The following is a 15,571-nucleotide window of genomic DNA, read 5'->3' on the forward strand; positions in this document are numbered from 1 at the left end:
AACCCAGAATTGATCAAATAAGAAAATATACTAAGGATGATGGGAGTTAGGGTTTTTTTTTTTAAAAAAAAGAGACAATTATAAAAAGGAGGAAGTTAGAATAAACCTTGAAGCTGGTTAAAACTGGAGGCATTTGATCTTGTACATAGGTACAGCCATAAATGCAATACCTGTGTGTGCTCATGTGCACACACTCATGTTTTCTAGTTCTGTTCACTGAGAGGGCTGGAAGCACCAACACCCCAGGAGCACTGAGCACACCTAGAATCAGATCTTGGTTTCTAAACATCATTCTCTGCTAAAAGGAACCTGGCCTTCTTGGAAAAATGGAGGATTGTGTTGAGAAAACAACAGGTTATTAGTGCCAGAAAATAAAAAACTTGCAGAAAGAAGAAGGGTTGGGGGTTACCAGATGGTTAGGGTTAGGTCAAAGGGGTAACTTTAAGTGCTCTTAAGGGCTAAATTTGAGACAATTTGAGCAGCAAAATAATTGTAATGGATTAAAACCTATGGCATAAAATAGATACATAGAATTATAACTTATGGAATAAAATAAGGACACACTTACATAAATAAAAAACTAAGAAGAAAAAAACTGCTCCTTACAGTTGAATACCAACTGATAAATATAGAAGAAATTATGGAAGTAGAAAATCACCATTTGGCAAACATCATAGTAATAATGCATGTAGGCAAAGGACATCAATGGATGCCAAAGCTAGTGGGTAAAAGGGCTAAGGAATCCTGTCTTACGTAGTGCCAAAAGTGCCCGGATGTCACCTCTCACCGTGCTCCTCCATGAGAAAGGGAGGGAGCTAACTTTAGAGAGGAGAAACCGAGCAGGAACAACCTCAGTCAAGTCACCCAAGGGACCATCTTCAGAAACAGCACAAATTAATATCATGCACTACAGTGACAAGAATATAGCACCACTCCTGTGATATTCTGGCAGAATTATAAAATGTGGCTCTGTAAAACAGTGATGGAACACACACTGAAGAATACAGAATGACTGGCCTGTAATCTTTGGAACCGTCAAGGTCACAGAGGACGAAGACCAAGAAACTGTTGAAGATTGGTGGAGCATAGGCAGGCATGAGCCTTGACCTTTGGCACTAAAGATTTCACTCAAGGAGAAACCTGAATGGGGTGTCTGGAAGGAGAATATGGGGAATTCTTTGGGCTATTCTTGTAAACTTTCTCTGTTTGAATTTATTTTTAATTAAAAGTTAAAAAAAAACCCTTCAAAATGTAGTTCTCTGGCATCTAGATCAGAGGTCCCCAGCCCCTGGGTACCAGTCAGTAGCCTGTTAGGAGCCAGGCCACACAACAGGAGGTGAGTGGCAGGCGAGCCAGCAAAGCTTCCTCTGTATTTACAGATGCTCCCTGTTGCTCACGTTACCACTTGAGCTCCACCTCTTGTGAGATCAGCAGCAACATTCAATTCTCATAAGAGCATGAGCCCTGCTGTGAATTGCACATGTGAGGATCTAGGCTTCCCACTCCTTATGAGAATCTAATGCCTGATGATCTGTCACTGTCTCCTGTCATCCCCAGATGGAACTGTCTAGTTGCAGGAAAATAAGCTCAGGCTCCCACTGATTCTACATGATAGTGAGTTGTATAATTATTTCATTACATATTACAATGTAATAATAATAGAAATAAAGAGCACAGTAAATGCAATGTGCTTGAATCCTCCTGAAACCATCCGCGCCCTCTGCCATCTGGGGAAAAATTGTCTTCCACGAAACTGGTCCCTGGTTCCAAAAAGGTTGGGGACCACTGATCTAGGTGATGAAAATAAAGCATTAGCTAACCTCTCAAGAAGGGGTGGTAATGAGAAAGAAACATGCCTAATAACAAGGACCCAGGGGCTTAGGGAAAATCAACTTTTCAGATACAAAAGGAAATGAAGTCATATTCTTTCTTACAGGGCTAATGGGAAAACATATTTCCTTTTCAAAAGCATTTTGGCTAGATATATTTTAGACTTGGATTATTTTTTCCCTTTGACCCTACAGTTCCATTTCTGGGACACAGTCCTGTGGAAATAATCTGAAATTTGGAAAACAGTTTATGTCCAAATAGATTTATTGCAAAGTTATTAATAAAAGCAAAAGTTTGAAATCAGTCTAACTGTTTAACCTAGGAGAACAGATTCATAAACTTGGTATATCTACCCAGTGGAATGATGCATGGCCATTACAAACAATGTTTATAAAGAGTTTATGATGTGACAAAATTCTAGTATTTGTTTAAAAAGTAACAATATCTTTGATTTAAATGATTAAATGCATACTGTGTATAAAAATGTGTCTTTTTTTAAAAAAAATCTAACCTTTACAAATTAATACCAATGTAACAAGAAGCTCACCTATGAATAAAACTGTTAGTGCCTTTTTTCTCTTCTGCCTGTTTTTTGTACTTAAAAAAATGATAACATATATGTTTTACCTTTATAATGAGAAAACAAGATAAATTTTATTTTTGTAAAAAAGTGAGCTAATAAATTGTTTAAATGCTGTGAAGTAGTACATAAAGCAAAAAGTCAAACTGAGGCAGCTTCAGAGAGGGATGGCGGCCCTCTCTGCCCCACTCCAAAAAAAACCCATACATCCCCAAACTGATTTCTGTCCACAGCCCCCCGGGAGGCTCCTACAGTGAACACAGTTCCTTATCACAAGACTGTATGGCTAAAACATGCATATTTATGAATCATCTATCTCTTTAGTAATGTGTAAAGCAAGCAGTTCGCTCTGAAAAGTAGAGTTCACCTTACTTGCCATAAAATGAGGGTTTCAAACTTTTGGGTTAAGCCTGAGAACATGTGGGGAGGCGGGGAGCAAGTGTGATGCTGATGAGAGAACGGTGCATTTCACAGAGCCATGGTGGACATTTGGACAGAGGTCTGTGAGTACCGCAAAGGCGGGTTGGACTGAATAGAGGACAGACCTTACCCCTCCTTGAGGTCTCCAGCAGTCTGGCCCTTCCCAAAAGTCTTTGCAAAAGCTTGCAAAAGCTCCCACTTGCCTGGCACATGAAATGAAATTAAAGCAATTATTGGCAGTGATTAATCTGACAGTCACTCCCAGAATGGGTGGTAGGGAGGGACAGGGATGTAGGCCTGGGGGCACTGATGGACACTGATGGAGAAGGAGCCCAGAGGCTACAGAAGTGGAAGAACCAGTAGGGGAGGAGGCAGAGGAAACCAGGGAGAGATCCTCAGGCAACCAGCACCCTCAGGCACAGGAGGAGCCAGGCAGGCCGGAGAAAGAGATCCTGGGACAGGAGAACTGAGAAGGACAGTACCCTAAAGTTCAGGAGGAACTGAACTCTAAGAACTCAGGAGCAATGTCAAAACTGAGAGAGGATAAGGGACCCATGGATTTGGCATTTTTGTAAAGTATTGAGTCTTCTTTAAGGGAATCATTTCAGATGTCAAATTGCAGGGTTTATTTTAGCATAAATGAACAAAATTATGTGATGGGAATGTAAGCCTTACCTACTGCAATAAGGAAGCAGACATAGCTCTTAGTCAAATATTGTACCTTTTATCTCACTCTTAAAAGTGGATTCTTAAATAACCATCATCTGATGTATTATAGGGTAAAGCATTAGTCACGTCTATGAAATGTTCTAGTAGAAACAGGTAACTGAAAATAAAGAAGTGGAAACTTCTAATCATGCCAGAGCAGTGGACATTCATACTAAATGTAATTTTCATGTTACGCATTCAGCATACCTACAGTGACATTTTTGCAGATATTTCCTGTCATCAAGCATAGCAACCATTGTTACATAGGAAATAAGGCCAGCACAAAGTGTGGTTTTATCGTAGAAACTACTTCCTGCAATCTGATTGTCAACTACATTGTCTATTCTTAAAGAAAGAGCAGTGATTGGGAATCAGGGATGAGAGAATGACAGTGAGGCTCTTTGAAGCCATTTTTCTGGGAAAAATCTATGCTGATTGGACTACATGGTCTTTTAGTAATTCCAGAGATAGGAAGGATATGGTCTTATTTCATGTCTAGGCAGCTTTTGCAAAACTTCCAAGCTCCTTTAAGGTTAACTTATAAATAAGTTGTCTCTCCACTCTCCCAGCTTTAAGTGCAAGAAATTTACTTCTTGTCTCACATTTACAAAATGATTCTTAGCGTTTGCTGCTAGCATATTCTAAAACCTTAAATGACACAGGTGCCTATGTCAAAACGTGATCCCAGGCCAGGTGTGGTGGCTCATGTGTGTAATCCCAGGACTTTGGGAGGCCGAGGAGTGCAGGTCATGAGGTCAGGAGTTCAAGACCAGCCTGGCCAACACAGTGAAACCCTGTCTCTACTAAAAATACAAAAAATTAGCCAGGCGTGGTGGCAGGCACCTGTAATCCCAGCTACTTAGGAGGCTGAGGCAGGAGAATCTCTTGAACCCGGGAGGCGGAGGTTGCAGTGAGTGGAGATTGTACCACTGCACTTCAACCTGGGTGACAATGCGAGACTCCATCCCCCCAAAAAAATCAAAACAAAACGAAACAAAGACCATTAACTTAGAACTGGCAAATGAACTTCATATTCCATTTCCAGATCCTGTGCCCTTAACTCTGATGTTCTTTGTGAGTATGTGGTAAGTCCTTGCCTTCATTACGCTGCTCATAGAACGTCTTACATGGGTGCCTTTGTGTCCTGCATTGCAGGTAGCGGTGTGGCCACAATCCCTCAGCATCCACAGCCCAACCCATGTTTACCCCCAGGCCCATCAAGACCAGCAGCATCTCATCCCCTTTGCCAGCCCTTCCCATGTGCATGTCTGAAGCTTGGCACATTTTCAGAACCACTTCTCTGTCCCTGTTTAAGTTTCAGCAAATTCTAATTTGTTGTCCTCATTCCATCAAATTATATCCAGTACAAGCGTGTCAGCAGGATGTCATAACTTTCTTCTCTCCACACTCAACATAATTTACTCACAGTTTCATTTGAGACTAATTATTCACATATTAATTTTTCGCCACAAAGAATACAGCAGTACCAGGGAGCTCAGGGGCCTCCTGCGACAAGTCTTTGTAAACGGTGTCCTGGCGCAGACACCCAGGGTGACCACAGGCTGGGGCCTGCCTTTCTGAAGACATTGCCTGTGTTGCAGGGTGGGGGGAAGGACAATCCTGAGGGGTGTATGCATGAAGCCGCAGCAGCTGCAGGAAAGTAGAGATCCCCTGGGAGGGGCAAAAACCTGAATGCACCAAGTGATCTGATGGGCAGAAGGCCACTTCCTGAAACTGAGTCTACCACATTACCGAGGGTCTCCTGTAGTTCAAGCACCCACCATCCCCGACGTGTTTTAATGGCAATCGTTCTGTGATTGTCAGTCCACAATCCTATGTGTCCTCATCCCCTTCCCAATCGGCACCTCCAGCTTGTATTAATTAAACAGCCCAGCCCATGCGGCTTCATCTTGGTAAACAAGCAAAGGAAGATTTTTCTAGAAGCTACAGTGTGAACTCCTTTCTGGAGATCAGTTATTAGCTGCAGGCTTCTGCTTCGTTCGCCTGCCTTTCACTTTAAAGCCAGCCGCCACCACCGCCGCAAACACAATGATGAGAGAGGTCATAGAGCAGCAGTTGTGCATGAAAGATGTGAAAATTTACTGCAAATGAGACAAGAGCAGTAAATTCATTTTTATTCAAATTACTGTCATCATACATTACCACGTCTCCTGTAAACATTGTGCTTCAGACAGGGTGACAGCATATTATTATTGGTGAGATTATACTATTATTAAGCTATTAACATGTCACCCCTGCTTGAAACACTGACTCAGCTTGGTTCTGCAAAGCAGGACAAGGGAGGAGACACGCAGAGGTGACAGAAAGGTTAGTTTTAAGACGGCAGGCGGGTGGAGAATGACAGCTGGCACTTAGGGACCCGCATCACGAGGGGCCTGTGCATTTTTATTTGGGAACCTTCATCATCATATCCTTGCACCAAACACTGTGTTTGGCCTCCTTCACAAAACACTTCGCCCAAACATTACTAAGTAGTAAAAATGCTCCCTTCAAAACCAAAAGCAAAAGGAAGTCGGGCTGAAAGAGGTCCATCCATGCCTTAGGTCACCCTGTGACTGAGGAGGCTGCCTTCTCCCGGGACGCTCCCCTCACTGCGAGCATCCAATTGTGTGTGTCAAGCAGGTGTGTGTCAAGCAGAAGTGTGTGTAAAGCAGAGCTCACCCGGTGCTGAGCTCTCACAGTGCAATTGCACAAAATGCCAGACAGGGCCGGGCGCGGTGGCTCAAGCCTGTAATCCCAGCACTTTGGGAGGCCGAGACGGGCGGATCACGAGGTCAGAAGATCGAGACCATCCTGGCTAACATGGTGAAACCCCGTCTCTACTAAAAAATACAAAAAACTAGCCGGGCGAGGTGGCAGGCGCCTGTAGTCCCAGCTACTCGGGAGGCTGAGGCAGGAGAATGGCGTAAACCCGGGAGGCGGAGCTTGCAGTGAGCTGAGATCCGGCCACTGCACTCCAGCCCGGGCGACAGAGCGAGACTCCGTCTCAAAAAAATAAACAAACAAACAAAGTGCCAGACAGAAGCCTCTCTGACAACCCAATGCTGCCTCTCTAATTCCTCCTGCAGGACAGTGGTCTTCTAGTTCTGGGCTCCCGGTCTCAAGGGGTTGAGAAGAATGAGCATGTCGAACTCTACAGGCTTCAGAGACCTGTGGCGTGGTGTTGCTACCTGCTATTACTGAGATGTGCAGATCACAATGCATCCAGACACCCCTTTCTATCTGCAGAAGGTGCTTGCCACAATTCCCCTGGCCAGAACCAACGTACTAGCATTCTTAAGAATGTTTATTTTCCTGGTGGGACTTTTTCTGTCTCCGCTGCAGCCACTTCAGAGTCAGTGGACTCAGAGCAATCCCACCGGATCACCCGCAGTCCTTCTGCCCGGATGCCTTTTCTTGTGGTTCCAGGATGTCACCATTTTCTCCAGCTGAGGGTCTGTCTTACTGAGGATGAGGACGGGAAGAAGCGCCTAGCAGCCTTGCTGTGGGTCAGGGCAGCTCCTCCTGACTTAAGACAGCTCCATTCCCATAGCTCCATTGGCTGTTCTTGGGTCTTGGGCTCAACCACTGCTCTACCAGCCCTGCTCTGGGTGGTAGCTATTTATCAAGTCTGAAGACATTTGTGTAAATAGAGTTTGTTTCACTGTTTTGTAGGCTCCTTTGGACAGAAATGACATTTGTGAACTCAAGTACAGAGCAAATGTTGAACAAGTTTTGTTCTAAATTAATTGGGAAGGAGCCTTGTGAAGCAGGACAAATTTAGGGATACATCAGTTTGTTACAATGTTCACATTTTAGGCTTGATGAAAAACAAATTAAAATAACGGTGCAGCTCAAAGGCTGTGTCTGTGTGTGGAACTCACTGCACACCCCCGTGCTGACTCAGGCTTCTCAGGATGTTAGAAGTTCCTTTCTAAAGACGGTATCTTAGGCAGTAAGAATATAACTTTGATATCTTGAAAGCTCTGGGTTGCACGTAATACTTTGTAAATTTGTCCTTACACAATCAAGAAGCTGAGAAATTGGCAAATATAAACCACTCACAGGGTCTGAGCTTGATCTTTTGCCACTTGTATAACCATTTTGTTCTCCCTAAACTTCTCTTAGAAATCTGAATAGCAAAGGCATCCCTTACTCTTCCACTGATAATGGACATTTCTCTCTCCCCAACATCCTCCTGCTCATCTCTTCTTTAAGAAAGTGGGTCTCACCTCTCATGGCCAAGGATCACCTCAGCTCAGGGTCCCATTCCTCCAAGTGATCTTCTCTCCTGGTTGATGCAATCCTTCCAAAATAAAAGCCAATCAGCCTGGGGATCCTGGAGAGCAGGTGCAGCTGTGTGCCCTCACTCCACCAGCCACACATACAATGGCTTCCCTCTTTTGTCAAAATGAGCAACTTAATCCTTGGTCATGAATCTCCCCCACCTCTCCCAGGCACGAATCCACAATGCCCCAAATTCTCTTCCTCAGGATTGGCTCTCAGCTTTCTCTGGCATCAGTGGAGCTCCGTACAAGGGACAGACCATGACGCTTTTCTTCCATGCCTGTTTTGTGTCACAATGATAACCATAATTTTGAAAGTGAGGTAGGAGACCATTAGGACTTATTTCCCAGTCCAGACAGCATAAAGTTAAAAAAACTGGCAGGAACCAGCAGATGGCCAGGAAAGTGATCCCTGGCTACCCTCATTGCTCATTAGCATAAGACACTCCCACCAGCAAGCATCATGCCAGTCTACAGGTGCCATGGCAACAACGCAGAAGCTACTGTCCCTTTCCATGGCAATGACCCGAAAGTTACCACCCCTTTCCTAGAAAGTTCTCAATAACCTGCCTCTCAATTTACATTAACTCACCCCTTAACTTGCATGTAACTGAAAATAGGTATAAGTGGGTATAGAGTTGCTAATAGCCCGGAAGTGTGGGTCTGGGTGCACTGCCTATGAGTTAGCTATGCTCTGCAACGAGCAGCTCCCATTTAATAAAAGATTGCTGTCTAACACCACTGGTTTGCCCTTGAATCTCTTTCTGGGTGAAGCCAAGAACCCTCCTAAAAGAGAAAGTTGAAAGAATTCACTAGATGTAATTAAGGGAAGGTCTGGCAAGATGTCATCCATGCATCTTTTCGTAGAATCACATGCCAGAGACAGTTTTCCAAGGATCTTCTGGTCCAGTTCCTGGCCCTCACACAGTGAGAATTTTCTAGGGTTTGGGAGATATGACCAAGGCCCACAGAGAAGAAATGTGATAAATTTATTGTTTAATAATTCACCATGCCCAAGTTTGCTTGGCTGGTTAAAACTAGGTCTGATGCAAGCTTCACAACCTCCCCTCTGTCACCTTGAGAAGAGCCAACTCAGCTCCAGTTCCAAGCACAGCCTCAAGCCAACACGCCTTTTGTTTTTTGGTTTTTTTTTTAGGAAACAAACCACTTTTACTGACCACAATTATGCTACAGAAAAAAATCTAGTAATAATAGATGTGTAGACAAGGTACAAACAAATAGTAACCAGGAGCATCACAGAGATCATTTAAATTTAAAAATATTTTCCATGGTTAGGATGAGAACCATTTCAAAGCCTGTATGTCTGGAAGAGGAAGTTCAGAGGAAGTTTTGTTCCTAGCCAAAACCTGCTTTACTTGCTCTTGACAAAAGGCTAAGATCTACAAGAAAAGGAATGTAGCCCTCGTGCTCATTCTGAGCTCATTGGTGAGCTCAACTGAGCTCCACCAATGTGTCCACAAGCGTGTTGACTACCAATCATCTGTCCACAACAAAGCTTTTAGGTGGTTGTTCCAGGTGAGTTGTACAGTAAAGGAGGGGAGGGGTGGATAAAATGTGTGCCATGATGCAGCAGCTGGCTCTGACCACACCACCTGACTCTTTCCCAGGTAATACAATCACGGCCAGTTCTGAATGGAGAACCTCCAATCCACCAATTCTGCACCATTTCTGGCCTGGGTAGAAAGTCAGAGGGCTGGGTGGCTTTCCACAGATGGCCTTCACACTCCTTGTGTGGAAGTCTGGCCACAGCTCCAAAACACGCTGTGTTCAACCTATTGGAAAGAAGCTTTTGAGAGAAGTTATGTCTTCCCATAAGCGAAGGTAGTCCTGTGAGCAAAGTCAGTAACATCCCCATGATGGTCCGGCAAAGCATTCAGCGCAGCAGTTGCGAGGGTAAGTCCTGAAGTAAGGAACTGGGGTAAGCCACATGTGACTTGGGGCAAAGGATTTGACTTTCTTCTGCCTCAGTTTCCATGTCTGAAAACAGGAGATAACACCAGCATCAGCTGCATGAAGTCAGACCTGGATGTGAGCCTCAGACAACCACACACACCAAGCAACAACTGACCCATCAAGAGCAATAACTAAGTCCCTGTACCAGGGCCTCTCCGTAACTAGGCCTTCCGTAAATGCAGGCTTCTTGTGGTCAGCTGCCCAAGGCAGGCACCTCATTCATCAGATGCCACGACGAATGCCCATTTTCTGGTACAAGTGGATGTCCAGTGAATGCTGGCTGAATAGATGGTGTATTAGGCCGTTTTCATGCTGCTGATGAAGACATACCTGAGACGGGGCAATTTACAAAAGAGAGAGGTTTAATGGACTCACAGTTCCATGTGTCTGAGGAGGCCTCACAATCATGGCAGGAGGTGAAAGGCCCATCTCACATGGTGCACAGGCATGTGCAAGGGAACTCCCCCTTATAAAACCATCAGATCTCATGAGACTTATTCGCTATCACAAGAACAGCATGGGAAAGACCTGCCCCCATGATTCAATCACCTCCCACCAGGTCCCTCCCACAACATGGGGGAATTCAAGATGAGATTTGAGTGGGGACACAGCCATGTCTCACCTGCCCTCCTGGGACTCGGCCAGGCACAGCAGGTGCAAAGATGGAGCTTATCCCAGCAGAGATGGCAAACCCATGACACCTGGGCAGCCGCAAAGCCATCCTCAGCCACAAAGACACTTCCAATGAACCAGGATACTTGTGCCAGCAAAAAGGGAACGGAGACCCCCATCCCTCACACATGAGATCCATCAGCCTGAGCCCGCACAGGTAAGACACTTTCTATCTTTGACAAAGTGACGCATTGTCTCTCTCTCTGCAGGAAGGAGGGAAGACAGGGTGTTGCCTGGAGGACAGCAGACACTCCATCCTCATTTGCCAAATGAGTGCTCCTTAAGGATATAAAAGTCTTGGCTGAGGGGGAGGAGGGAACTACCAGAATCTCAGGGCATACCAGAGTCCCGGGTTTCGGTGCCCTTAGTTCAGGGTAATGTTGGTCCTTCTGACTGCGGTCCTTCTACAAAGGGAACTGAGAGAAACCCATTGAGTTCTGCCAGAGTTCCAGGGCCTTAGGGAGACTGGCTGCGTGGGGACAGGGCTGGGCCACACCAGAAAGAAGTGTCAACGGGGGTTTAGGAGAGGGGGCCTGCATTGTGTTTCCCGAGACACCTCTCTACCATGAAACCTTCAGCAAATGTCTTAATATACTAGGATGGGTAAGAGAAGAAAGGAAGAGGGAGAAGTGGCTAAATTCCAGTGAGGTAGGAAAAACAGGTTCTACTGCGCCACAGCACTGCAGGGTGACCTCAGTAAACATGGTATTGTATATTTTCAAACAGCCACAAGAGAGGGCTTCTGAGTGTTTCCAACACAAACAAGAGATAAATGTTTGGGTGACCGATATACTCATTACCCTAGTTGATTATTACCCATTATATACGTGCACTGAAAAATCACACTGTGCCCCTAAATACGTGTAATTATTATGTGTCAATTAAAAATAATAATAATAAAGTCTACATACACAAGGGCCTCCTGTGAGGGGCACTTTGGTAAAGTGAAGGACTCTCCAGGGCCCGAAGCAATGGGCTGCAAGCACAGTCAGTGACCAAGGCCAACCTCGGAGCCCAGCATGATGGGCCGGAGTGGAGGCCCCACACTCTGCCAAAACCACAGGGACACGAGCCCCCAGGTTCCGGCCAAGAGGGTGGGGGCCTCCCAGCTCTCTGAGGGATGGAGGCCTCAGCCATCTTTAATCAAAGAGTAGAGCCCAGAGTCTGCAGGTGTTAGAACTGGGAGTGCATGGATCCCTGCGGGGGATGGGCCTTCCCACTAGCAGACAAGAGCTGGGAGGGCAGGAATCATGATTGCTGTTCACAGCTGGATTCCCAGTACCTACCAAGCACCTGGCCCATAATAGGTGCTCCATAAAAATCTGTTGACTAAATAAGTCACCGAGCGTCTTTCTTTCCCACTAGACTGTGAACCCCTTGAGGCCAGGGTCCATTTTCCAATTCTGTATCTTCCAGGAGGAGCACATGCCCAGCTCATAACAACTGACTTAATAAATTATTACTGAATGATTGAATGAGGGTAGCCCCGTGGAGATCAGAAAGACACGTGCAGGTGTCAGGTGCCATCATGGGAGCATGCTGGTTTCCTAGCCTGCCCTCTAGCTCCCTTCTTGCCAGGGCACTGGCTTGGTCCAGCCACTCAGCTGTGGCCAGGTCCCCTTGCCCTGCCATCCACCATTCTCAGCCTGGACAGCCACTACTCCCAGTAGAAAGCTCAATTCCACTGCTGTCACTTTTATTTCACTCTCTCCTCCCCCACACTGCTCCTGTACATTGTGTCCTCCATACTTGTGATTTTCTGCACACATCATAATGCAACAATTTTCCGTGGCTCTGCAGAAGCCATTTCTTCAACCCCGTGCTCATCATCCCTTCTGGAAAGAATCACACCAGGGAAACTGTCTCCCCTTATCCAGACTCTTTCTCTGTGTAGAGACGCTGAAAGGGGTGCTGCAGGGGGCAGGACTAGGGCACCCTGGTGTTCCCCATCGTCTCCATCAGCCTGTCCCTCAGCACAGCCACTCCAGAAAACAGGTGGAGCTGAAGAAAACCATGCTTGTCTCCTAGGCAGATCTCCATCAAGAGAGTCCACTCCTCTTCCAATCGGATTGCTCCCTCTGGGGTCCCTCCCCGGGACCCTGGAGCTCCCCAAGTGGCAGCCCTGTCTTACTGCCTGGTCCTTCCCTGAGGACAGGACCGCATTTGACCCTGTATTACACTCAGTGTTTCAATGACTTACTGTTGACCTGAACACAGGTATTCACCATCTCACATCCATTCACCATCCAGCGCTGGGGCTGGGACATGTTGTGTTTCCTTAAAAATAAAGCAACCACAAATTAGCCCACTGAAAAACTCATCAGGAAATATCTACACCATGACGCTTCAATTTAATTGAAGAACCAAGATTCACTTAGTGCCTATCAATTCGATTTTTGAAGGAACACAGATTACTCCAGTAAAAGTATTTTTAAAAAACAAAATATCTGATAGCTCTGTTAGATCGTATTCCTAGAATGACCTGAAAATTGTCGGCTATTTCAATTCTTCCTCCAATCATGACTTTTTCCTTCATTGTACTCATGACAAGCAAAGGTTCAAAAAGGACTGAAGTGAGACACAGGTGAAGAGCCTGGCCTAGCTCTGCGAATGACAGCAACATTACTGTATCACCAACAATATCATGAATAGTGACAAAACTTTTTCCTTTCACAATGGTGCACGTGAAACTGAATTGAGTTAGATACAAAATGGAAGTGTCTTCAGATTAATGGGACCTCGATCTCTGTGAAGAGTTAAAATGCCCCAGGCAGTAGGATTTATGCTGACCAAGAGCAGCCCAGTACCCCTGGCAAAACAGATTCAAAACTGGTATCTAGGAGGTGAGGGTGGTAGTAGTAGGAATAACATACTAAATCAGGAGTTAGCAAATGACAGTGTGCAGGCCGAATCTGGTCCTCTGTCTTTGCAAATAAAGTTTTATTGGCACACAGCCACGCCCAGTCATTTACATATTATTTATGGCTGCTTTCACACCACAATGGCATAGTTGAGTAGTTGCAACAGAGACCATATGGCCGCAAAGCTGAAGACATTTACCATCTGGTCCTTTTCAGAAAAAGTTTGCCGACCCTGGTGCTAAATGAATAAACTGAGAATTATATTTATAGCACACTGCCAATGCACAGGATGTGCACTGAGTCCTTTCCATTCCTCATCTCGACTCATCTTTTCAATAACCCCTATGTTAGGAGCTACTATTGTCCACATCTCACACGTGAGGAAACTGAGGTTCTGAGGAAGAACGTGACTGGCCTAGGTTCCAATGGCAAATGGGCAGGAGAGCTGGGATGGGGCCCAGGCTAAGTGCAACTTCAGCCCTGTGCACACATTTGGTGCAAGTCCATTGTGGACACAGATCCTCCCTCCTGGAACAGCCTCCATCATCTCAGCTGCATTTGCAGAGTGGAAACTCCTCTGCTATTTTCAGTCCTCCTCCACCAAGCCGCCCTTCAGAGTTCAACGTGATTCCTCGGCACTACAGTCAAATCACCGCATGGTACCCTCTCAGGGTTTCCGTTGAGAACAAAGCAAGGCTGAAAGTATCCTTCCTGATGCCCTGAACATCTAGGAGCTTCTGCTGATGTATGCATCATTCACTTAACACACATTTGCTGAGTGCCTTGGTCCCTGCCCTGAACGAGCTCACGGTGAAGTGGGGAAGGCGTTTGTCACGTGTCTAATAGAAGAGTGTGCAGGGAGGGGAGTCAGGAGGAGAGACAGGGATCTCAAAGACTTCACAAGGTGGTCAAGATGGCAGGGCATGAGCTGGCCTTGGGCTGGCCCTTCTCTCTGAAGGACAGGCATTTCTAGATGTGCAGTCTTCACTCCATTGCATATGCTATCAGAGGCTCAGTGATCTTAATTAGCAAGGGAGATAACAGGAAGGGAGGGGACGTTCTGGGGTAGATAATCTTCTAGTCTCAGCACTCTCGGATTTTTCAAGTCTACGCGCGCCTCATAGGATGTTTCTGCCTAAAGAAATATGTTGAGTTCAAATAAGGTATTTCCTGCCTTTGCCTACTGAAAGAAAATGCAGAACTATTTTTTTTTTAATTAAACAATTGATTTCTACTCTTATTGCAAACTCTTCTTAAGAAAATAATAGTCTGGAACAGAGCTGTCATTTCCAAAAAACAGAAATAAATAAAACTTCAGTATGGACTTATGTTGTTGAAACACCTAATGTAATTTAGCTTATATGCTATTCCCTTCCTCTCTCCTTCTGTCCGTACCTCCCTCCTCCCTTTTTCCCTTTTTTCCTTCTTTCCTTCTATGAAGAAGTTAGCAGTCAGGAAGTCTACATGCTCTGCATAGGAACAGAGGCAGTCTATTGGCCTGAGAGCAGCGCGGGCCCCAGGTAAAAGAGGAACAAGGAATAATAAAAGGGCACGTATGGTAGACACAGACATTGAACATGGGACTTCATGTCAGCATGGACACCTTCCTAGTTATACCAGGCTCAGACTGTTTCTCAGATCTGCTCTCTCCCCTAGTACAGAGGCCAGGGCTGAATATGAAAGGGGAGCCAGAGAGGGAATGAATGCTGTTTCTGTGAATAACCTACCAAGTGTCCGAGCCGTGCCTCAGTGGTCCTTATGCTGACCATGGAGAAGATGACCAATGCAGCAGACACACAGGCCCGTGAAATGCCCGTTCTCAAAAGTCCCTCCAGAACCCCTGGGCTGTGACCTCGCAGCCCGGCCAGCAAGGCTGACAGAGGAGCGACACTCCAGCCCCGCTGAGGTGGGGCCACACGGACTGTGCGCTGGCCCTGCCCTGGTTACCTGCTGGTCCCTGTCGGGAGGTGATAGGGAAAGCCCTTCTTCAGAGAGCTCTGCCGGCCCCCTGAGCCTCTCCTCTGCTCTGCCTCCTGGCCTGGTGTCTGTGATTAGGTCTGGAGAGGGTGTGGGAAAGGCCGCCTCTGAGTGTAGCCTGCTGGGGAGGTCCTGCCTCCAGTCCTATCGTGGGCCAGCGTGTCCACACTGAAGCCTGCCCAGGGGACGCCTGTCCTGGTGGAGCCTGGCTGTGACTGGTTTTCTCTTCTGTAACCACAAACAAGTCTCTCTGTTGCAGGCAT

General features: G+C 46.0%; 1 long non-coding RNA gene across 1 annotated transcript; it reads right to left on the reverse strand.

The window, feature by feature from the left end:
• Positions 1-9,031: 9,031 nt before the first annotated feature.
• Positions 9,032-15,339, reverse strand: LOC108519544 (uncharacterized). Its single transcript, XR_001882650.1, has 4 exons — positions 15,059-15,339; positions 12,671-12,747; positions 10,421-10,673; positions 9,032-10,128 (listed from the first exon to the last, which is right to left on the reverse strand). It is a non-coding gene; the product is annotated as an uncharacterized LOC108519544 (long non-coding RNA).
• Positions 15,340-15,571: the final 232 nt, after the last annotated feature.

Source organism: Rhinopithecus bieti, unplaced genomic scaffold (genome assembly GCF_001698545.2).
Source record: "Rhinopithecus bieti isolate Rb0 unplaced genomic scaffold, ASM169854v2 scaffold_42745, whole genome shotgun sequence".
NCBI lineage: Eukaryota > Metazoa > Chordata > Mammalia > Primates > Cercopithecidae > Rhinopithecus > Rhinopithecus bieti.